The sequence below is a fragment of the Pinus tabuliformis genome, chromosome 4_2 (assembly GCF_031772625.1).
Source record: "Pinus tabuliformis cultivar Carrire ecotype Pingquan chromosome 4_2, CPIR1, whole genome shotgun sequence".
Lineage (NCBI taxonomy): Eukaryota > Viridiplantae > Streptophyta > Pinopsida > Pinales > Pinaceae > Pinus > Pinus tabuliformis.
The window spans coordinates 278,548,283-278,558,104 of NC_142304.1; positions in this window are offsets into that span (position 1 = coordinate 278,548,283).

The window sequence follows — 9,822 nt, forward strand, 5'->3', positions numbered from 1 at the left end:
AACACTTATAGGTGACAGATTGCATGTATGATTTCCTAGTTGGTTTTGGCATGCATGACATATGTATGTGTGCATTTTGGTTTCTTTGTTATCGATGCCATGGATTTTCCTAGGTTTTGACAGTGGTTTTAGCCTTGCCTTGCCATTTATGGATAGTCATGGTGTGATGGGATTCTTTCTCGGTTGAGCTTTTGATTTTTGTAAGGTTTTGGATTCGGGTGAGGTGGTCTCAAGAAAATCTCAAGGGTTGGGGTTGTAGATGGTTTTCTCCAGGAATCCCTCAACAGGTGGGTGGACATAGGAAAATTCCTCAAGGGATGGTGAAGGAATTTTGAGGCATCCAAGGTCGTTTGGTTTTCTGATCTTAGGACCAGTTTAGGTGAGATCATGGTATGGTGAGGATGGAGGTGGTTTAACCTCTGGATTCCCTTGGTTTTTATGGATTGTTTTATCCCATGAGATCCCACATTCATGCTTGGAATATGGCACGGAGGTGATTTGATGAAAGAAATATTTGGTTCAACCCAATCTATGGTTGGGTGGTATGTTGAAGTCCTTGACTTGGTTGGCTTTTACATATGGTTAATAAGAAGTTCCTCTTTCTTTTGATGATTAAATGTACTTGTTATTATGTGGCTTTAATGGATGTTCTATCATTGTTATTTATCTGGTTATATGTTGGTTATAAGCATGGTTAATTGATAGATCTAAGTATGGATCTTATTACATTTCCATTAATGAATGTCTGGTTAATGAATGCATGACCTAATTGGTGATATGACAGCTATTGTGAGAAGGCATTGGTCCTTCTTATTTAACCTCAAATAAGTTTTCAAATCCTTATGTTCATATATGCATTCATGACCTGTAGGTTGCATGTTCATCATGTGTTTGAAGAAATGTCAGTCCCGGTTGGGAGGGGTCAGGTCAAGTCTCAGTTCAAGTTTTAGTTTATAAGCTTTATTTATATGTCATTTATCATTTATGGAAGTTTCACTAAGTTTTGGGCAAAGGCCTGAGTCCTAGCCATGAACAAGTGGCTCAAAATTCAAGGTTGTTGGCATAGAACTAATTGGAAAAGTCCATAGTCACTATCAGGCAAGCCTATGGGAGTGACCGGAGGCTTACAGTTGCTTGCATGCCTTGTAAAGGAAGCAGATGAGGCTCTAGGTCAATGGAAAAGAGAGTTATCTCAGGGGTTGGACACCTGGAGGGGTTGGGTTTCTCCTGGAAGTCCTGTAGCACATGAGGGAAGTCAATAAAGTGCTAAGTTGTCGAATCCATTTCCTTAAGGTAATATAGGAGGTTGAGTCTTATCATAGTGACCGTCAACTCATGTTTACCTCAAGAAAGCCGGTGAAAGCGGTAAATGTGGGAGGAGGCGGGCAGGGAAAATTTTAAGGGTGGAAATTTATCTTAAAGTTTAGAAACCTTGGCGAATCCCACTAGTCCATAATATGAAATCTATAAAATGTTTGGAGTTATTTTTATAAAAATATTCAAATTTTTAATATTTTTATATAGTCTATATATCATTTTTGGCAATTTTTAGGGTAAAATAATTTCATTCTATAAAAATTGGGCGAATCACTTTTACAAAAAAATGGAAATTAGCGAATCTTTTTTTGGAAAAAGTATAAAAAATTATCCCATGGGCGAATATTAGCCCCTAAAATTGTCCCTAGAGGCGTGTCACATACAAAGTAGAATTTAACTTCCATTTGATGTACCTTCCATCCAAAATAAGTGGCAAAAGAAATCATGAGTCAAATAGAGTTCATATTTGCAACCAAGACAAATGTCTCAATATAATTGATGTCTTCCCTTCTTGCTGAGAAAAACACGTACCTATTAAATGAACATTATGTCTTTAAACAATAATTTGATATGTAAATTTGGTCTTTTTAGACCCATCAAAATTTTTATCTTGTAAATAAAAGACCAAATTAAGGCATTATAAGAAATACTATTGGGAATTTATGTTAGTGTGATCCTATCACTAGTTTGGGAAATAACATAAGTGTCTCAACATAAGAGAGTGTAGGGAGGCTTTACAAGGCCATTCAAGTTTCCCAAGCTTCAACTTTTTCTCATAGTTGTAATAGTTTGCTCCATACCAGGTAACATGGAGTGACACAATGGAAAAGTTGTTAATAGATAAGCCAAAATCAAAACTGAAACCTTACCCTAAGTGATTGACATACTTTGAATTTAAATAATAAGAACACACTCACACATATATATTCCTAAAATTAAACTAGAATTTCTTGTTGAAAACATAGTGATGATGACAAACAAAGAAAGCCTTCGACATTTCAAAATAATATGAGTGATGTGGGAAGTTGGAAACCAAACTGTTTCTATTTTTTGTCGTGATCATCCACTCCATTCAAGATTCCTACATAATGTGGTCTGTGAGGATGGTGAATTTATATGGTATTTAGGATCCGAGTTTCTAATTAAGGCTCTCATTATCTTATGTCGCTCACCTCATTATTATTATTATTATTATTATTATTATTAATTATTTATTTTCATTTATTTGTTCACTATGTTGTGTTGGATTGGGTTAGGTTATTTGGATGGAATTTATTCATAATAGTTGTAATAAATTTTGTTCATATGATCTTTTTGATATCTTTAATGAATAATTCATGTAAATCTAATATTTATTTGTGTAGGACTATTTTATGGGGAGGGATTGAGGGTGGGAGTCACCTGTAGGGGTAAAAACTATCTTGAAAAGAATTTAGGTTGGATTGAGCCTTGCACAAACCCAATGTCATCTTACAAATGGGAAGATCATTCTTTCGTTCAATATTGAGGTTGACCCCAACCTAGGCTGAGCCTAATCATAAGAAAACAAAAAACAATAGCAGCTTATCTTTTAGTACCTCTACCTCTTTGGATAATAGTGATAAGGGATTGACTATTGTTGATTTTGGGGTAGTTTAAGGAGGTATTTCCTAGCTACAGAGGTTAAAAGAAATAAATTTAAATCTAAATCTAAATCTAAATCACAAAGAGATGTGTCTCTTGGGCACCCATAAAAATACACTTGAACTTCTCATTTTCATACACTCATCTCCCCCTCCCCATGCCCCCCCCTTCCCCTCTCTCTCTCTCTCTCTCTAAAACCAAAGAACCAAGAGGCATATTTGGAAAAAGGGGTACCAAGTATCTAGCTCAAAGATGAATGGGTGAATCCATTGTTGATCTCATGAGTGAAGGTACACCCTTACTTTGCAATATCATTCACATTCTTTTACATTTTTCATTATGGTCAAAAGTTAAACTTCCCATATTACTTGTGGAAAATTCTGGGAAAGATGGTGAGCCAAGTAAGAAGAAATAAAAAGAGCCCTCTCACAACCTTACACCACCATGGTCTAATTAAAATGTTGATTATGGAAGATCTCAAAGAATAGAGTGACACATGTGAGAATTTTTTGACTCAATAAAATTTTGTAGTGCAACCATAAGAAAATCTAGTAGATCAATTCTCGACGCAGGGGCCTGATAATGATAATCAGGGTGAGATTCCAGCTCAAATCAAAGGTTAGATTCTAACCCTCCTTGGTGCAAGCCAAGAACAAGGCAAGGTAATGCATCAAATGGAAATTCTCGAGTTCCCAAGCCACCAACTTGTCGTGTTACTCAAAATATGTCCAAGCAACAAGATACTTTAAAATCCACATAACCACCAATAGTGACCACACCTCAAGTGACTAAGAAAACCCTTGTTTACATTAACAATGATGATGGATAGACTTTGGAATATCTCTTTGGGGTGAAGAAGAAGTAGAAAAACAAACCGTCAATTTCATTGAAGAGGAATTATCATGAACCATGTGTTAAAGGAATTGTTAGATGAGGATCCAAGCATGATTACCCTTCTCAACCAGTCTTTAGTGAACATGTTGGTCACTTTGACCCTGATCCTCTATCTGACGAGTCCATGTTTCAATACACTACAATTGATCCATTATTCGATAAGCTAAAAAAAGAAATAAAAATATTTATAATTTAAAAGAGGAGATTATGGAGCTTATAATGCTTAATATGTACATGCAAAAATAGAATGACTAGCTAAGGGTCCAAAGTCAAAAATTTAGGAGGAAATTAGGGAGTTACATATGGAAAACAAGAGGTTACAAGACAATTTCTTAGATTCCATTCCATCCACATCTTATAGAAGGAAGATAGAAAGAGTGACCCACAAATAAAGGAGGCCTCAACATCCTCAGTAATGTTGCAGGGCTCTCCTCAACAAGTTGCAGGGTGACAACAATTTTGATAGAGTTTGATTTTGCAAGTTTTGTGTGTTTCTTACATGAGGGCATCCAAGAGGATCAATTTGGGGGAGATGTTGGTACCCAATGTTGTCATATTCAATTAACCTTTTTCCTATACTATTCCCTTACCTATTATATTTATTTTTCTCTAAAACCCACAATTTATACCCCAAGCACCCATAATTAGTGTGATGAGGTAATCTTTTCTTAATCCATTGAAATATTGTGTTTTTAGTTAGATTTAGGTGGGGTTTTAGGATGTGTCACTACAGAAAAAAAATACAATTCAGTTTTGGTACTAGCAATATGATTTTGGTACCAAGGGAATCACAAGGTCATTTTTTACCATACGTGTGGCCATCCACGCAAGAATCTGACTCATGGGTTTTAGAGAAACACATATCTGCATGGTATTTCCCTCTGGCATGCACTTATATTACTTCGAGGAACCTGAAGTTGAGTTAAAGCCTCGATGGTTCCACTGTGTGTATATCGATTGTGGATGCATAACTAAACCCTATTTTGGTTGTGGATTAGCATATACCCATGATCTAGTCGATATCACTACGCTTGTGATCAACACGAAGAAGGTTACTGAGTGGGAAAAGATATTTTGTTTGGTATTTCAGCAACTTTGAGAAGCCATAATCCTATAGCATGGGTATCAAACCTTATGATTGGAAATTGGCATTTCGTAGGTAGATCTGGATGTAATACTTGTATATATTGAACCAAACATTAGTCTGATAGTCTATTTGGCTAGTTGATAATAATATTATGATCATACTCTTGTTTCAGACTCTGTGATATTGTGTGTATATGCCATGCACTAGCATGCCTACTGTAATTTAGTTATGGTTAATATAAGCTTGGTTCGATTCATGGTTCCATTCTGATCTCTCGTCTTCTGTGATAGCAACTCTAAGAAGGGTCCCTCACAAGGTTGTTTACATGATCTATATTATATCGCTTTTTTTATGCATATATAATTTGAAGCTTTACTTATGTGTATGTGTTATCTCCTAAAATGTTTCATTGACCAATGTTGTGATAATCATTGCGATTGTTGTGTGTGGATGCGTACAGGGTAACACTATGCAATTTGTGACAACATACTGGCTTAGATATGATATTAATTTACTTTTGTTTTAAATATTATGATATATCATATTATGTATGTCTGTGTCTAATATGAAATTATATCCATACACTAAGATCTTAATATTCATACTCTAATATTTGAATATTATATCGAAGTATTGGAATCAAGTGATATCATTTCTCGTATTGATCTGTTTTTTTTCCTGTGATTTAAGACTGATATGATATCAAGAAAAGGATGTGTGATCTGTCACCAAGTGTGACAATGACCTTAGACTAATATGACATCAAGAAAAGGATGTGTGCTCTATCACCAAGTGTGACAATGACCTTAGATTAACAAGGGTTCTTTCGGTTTTGTGAAATGATATTGATTCCTAAATTTAGTCTATAAACTTGATTGGAAACCCATAGTCTATGATCTTGACATTGATATGCTTATGTACAAGTTTAAGTTTCATCTTAGATTTGAATAATAATGAAGTTTATGTTTATATGTATGTTTGAGTTCGATCTTTGATTCACAATTTATGTTTATAAATATGCTTAGGATTGATTTCTGCTTTGAATAAAAACATAGTTTTGTTGTGATAGATAGGGTTTAATCGTTGTCACACAGTTGCTTTGTAATATATATATATATATATATATATATATATTTATTTATTTATTTTTTTCCCTTTGTCCAAAGAATGTATAGTATTGGCATGTTTATGAGCTTAGTGTCTGAGTGTGACTTATTGATATTAGAAGTATAATGACTTTCTATGATATACTATGTTCATACTTCTTATGTTGTGTCTTGATCAAGACTTCTTAAAATGTTTACATTAGAACCATTGCTTGAGAAAAATTGCAAACCTTAGGAGTTAGCTTTAGCCTTGGTTTAAATTCAACAATTTAATTTATTATTTAGTGCTTTGCATTTTTATTTCTAGTGTTTGATTTTAGGGAGCTATGAACCAAAACTAGAATAGGCTTTTATCCTTTAAATCCAACTTTCAAATGAGTACATCAACATTGTCCTCAGCAACGAAATATTTTATTTCAGAGCCGAGCTAGGGGATTTAAGATAAAGACTAGCTAGACATATTTTAGGCCCAATCATACTTTGTTTTAGTTTCCATAGTTTGCTTTACATTCTTAGCACTAGATATGAGTTTATATTCTCCTTTTGAATTAGATTAGAAGGTAATTATTTTAGTTTCTTTAGGAAGTATAATATATCTTACTTTCCTATGCATACTATCTTTACAAGTCATAAGCTTACGTCTCTTATTGACATGTGAAGGGTTCTATTTATGACACTAAAATAGTCCAATAGGGTGTAGGGTTTGGATGTGATTAGTGCTATTTCACTTGGTCAGTTTGGCCATATTTAGTATATGGAAACCCCAAGTCAAGGTTTAATGGGGTATTGTTAGGTAAAAATTGACTTGATTAAAGAGTCAAAGTTTCTTGGTCAAATAGTGGTCGTTTTGGGAACATGGATTTGTGCCCATGGATTGTATGTACTTAGGAATAATTCATTGTAATGTACCAATGATGTGAGTGGTGAACGCTCAGTTCGTTGAATTGGATGGGTTTTTCCAAGGGACACATATAATATTCTATTATCTTGTTTTTCCATAGATTGGGGCTTTCCAAGATAAACACGTGTTTATGTGTGGTTTTTTTTGTTGGTAAATTTTTCTCTCACAGTTAATTTACCATTGGTAATTTTTTTTAAATAGTTCCATGTGGCAATAGACATGTCAACATGTGCCACATGTAAGGTTGTGATTAGATGTTTATGATTTACGTGGCATGTCGAGTTATCCTATCAGCATATTGACATATCAAGAGTTCAGGAGGGTAAAATCTTGGAGAATCATTGATATACACATCAGTCATGCCACATGTTAGACCCATCAACATTTTCCACATGGTGATATGTGATTAGGTAATACAATTATAAGGTGGAATTTTGAGCTACCCACAGGTCTATCATCTCATCGATGTTTTGTGAATGTTTTCAATTATAAAGAAATTTGTTGGTTTCGATATTTTGTGTTGGAGTAACATTATATCGACATATTAGAGGATAGGAGCTATATCAGTATATTGAAAACCTAGGCCTATTAGCATATCGATGCTATAGTTTTATTGGTTAATTGGCATATAGGAGCATCAATAATTTTCGCAATTGAACCATTATGAAACTTCCAGTATGGCGAGCTCTAATATAGAAACTAGCAAGCAGACATGGACCCATGTGAGGAAAACATGTGTACAAGAGTTTCCACATGAAAAATACATGGAAATACAAATGATGAAGTGGCCCTTTAAAGGGATGAAACTTCAAAGAAACATAATTTTGTTCCTAGAGGTTGGGTTGAGATAAAATTTATATCATTAGAAATATTTTGATGAGCTAAAGAGATGGTCGTATCATATATGTGATTTGAGGTGACAAAAGAAATAGGGTTTTTGGATAATCTCATCCTCATAATTTTCCTTCAAGGTAGGGTCTAATTATGCCCCGAAGCCCTAATATGGATTTAGGGGGTTGAATATGTCACATATATAGTAATTTCCCTTGGTATAATTAACAATTCCCCTTGTGGATTTAAGGTGAATTTCTCATGTATCCTTCATAAAACAAAACTACACTATACCTAAAAGGAAATATTAGGTTGATTATGATTTAAATGGATATGGCTACCAACAAGTTTCCAACAGTGTAGCATCGAATTTCATAGAATCACACTACTTGGTTAGATTCACTTCTTATTCATAAGTTTCATTATAAGGTTTATAATTTCTCACTCTAAGCTTTTGTAAAATATTCAAAACATACTTAGGTTGATGAAAAATACCATCTTCCATTTGTATGACTTGGATGCCCTAAAAAATTACAATGAATCACTGTCATTCATTCTGAAGATATCTTCTAATTGTTTTTGCAAACCCAAAAATTAAATTAAAATTGCTTCATGACTAGATCATCTACATAGAATGCAACATTTAATGTCTCCCCATTAAAATTAATGGATATATATTGTGATTTATTTCAAAATGTTTAAAACTAAGATAGAGAAAAATAGTCAATATTTACATACCACACCCTAGGGACATGTTTCAAACAAAATAAAGATCTCTTTAGTTAGCACACAATTCCACCATCCTTCTCAAAACTAAGGGGTTTCCCCATATAAATCTCTTGAATGAGATCACCATGTAGAAAGTAAATTTTGACTCCATTTGATGTAATTCCATCCAAAATAAGTGGCAAGTGAAAGCATCAGTCAAATAGAGTTGATATTTTCCACCAAGAAAAAGGTCTCAATATATTTGATGCCTTCACTTCTTGCCGAGAAAAACCCTTACCTATTAAATGAACATTATGTCTTTAAATAATAATTTCATATGTAAATTTTGTCTTTTTAGACCAATCGACATTTTTATCCAGTAAATAAAGGACGAAATTAAGGAATTATACAAAATACTATTAGAAATTTATGTTAGTGTGAGCCCATCACTAGTTTGTGAAATATCATAAGTGTCTCAACATATGAGAGTGTAGGGAGGCTTTACAAGACCATTCAATTTTCCCAAGCTTCAATTTTTGCTCATAGTTGTAATACTTTGCTCCATATCAATTAACATGGGGTGACTCTATGGAAAAGTTGTTAATACATGAGCCAAAATCAAAACTTAAACCTTACCTTAAGTGATTGACATACCCTGAATTTAAATAGTAAGATATATATATATATATATATATATATATATATATATATATATATATCTATATATATATATATATATATATATATATATATATATATATATATATATATATATATTCCTAAAATTAAACAATCATTGCATGTTGCAAACATATTGATGATAGAAAACCAAGAAAACCTTCGACATTTCAAAATAATATGAGTGGCGTGGGAAGTTGGCAACTAAGCTCTTTCTATTTTTCACCGTTATCATCCACTCCATTCAAGATTCCTAGATAATGTTCCCTATGAGGATGGTGAATTTATATGGTCGTTAGGATCTTAGTTTCTCATTAAGCCTCTTGTTTTCTTCTATCAATCACTTCATTATTATTATTATTATTATTATTATTATTATTATTATTAATTAGTTTTTTCTTTTATTTGTTCGCTATGTTGAGTTGGATTGGGTTAGGTAATTTGGATGGAATTTATTCATAATATTTGTCATAAAAAATGTTCATATGGTTATTTTCATATATCTAATGTATAATTCATGTAAATCTAATATTGATTTGTCTAGGACTATTTTATGGGGAGGGATTGAGGGTGGTAATCACTTGTGTGGGGCTAAAAACTATCCTACAAATATTTTCGACTCGATTGAGTTTTGCACAAACCGAGTGACATCCTACAAATGGGAAGATCATTCTTTC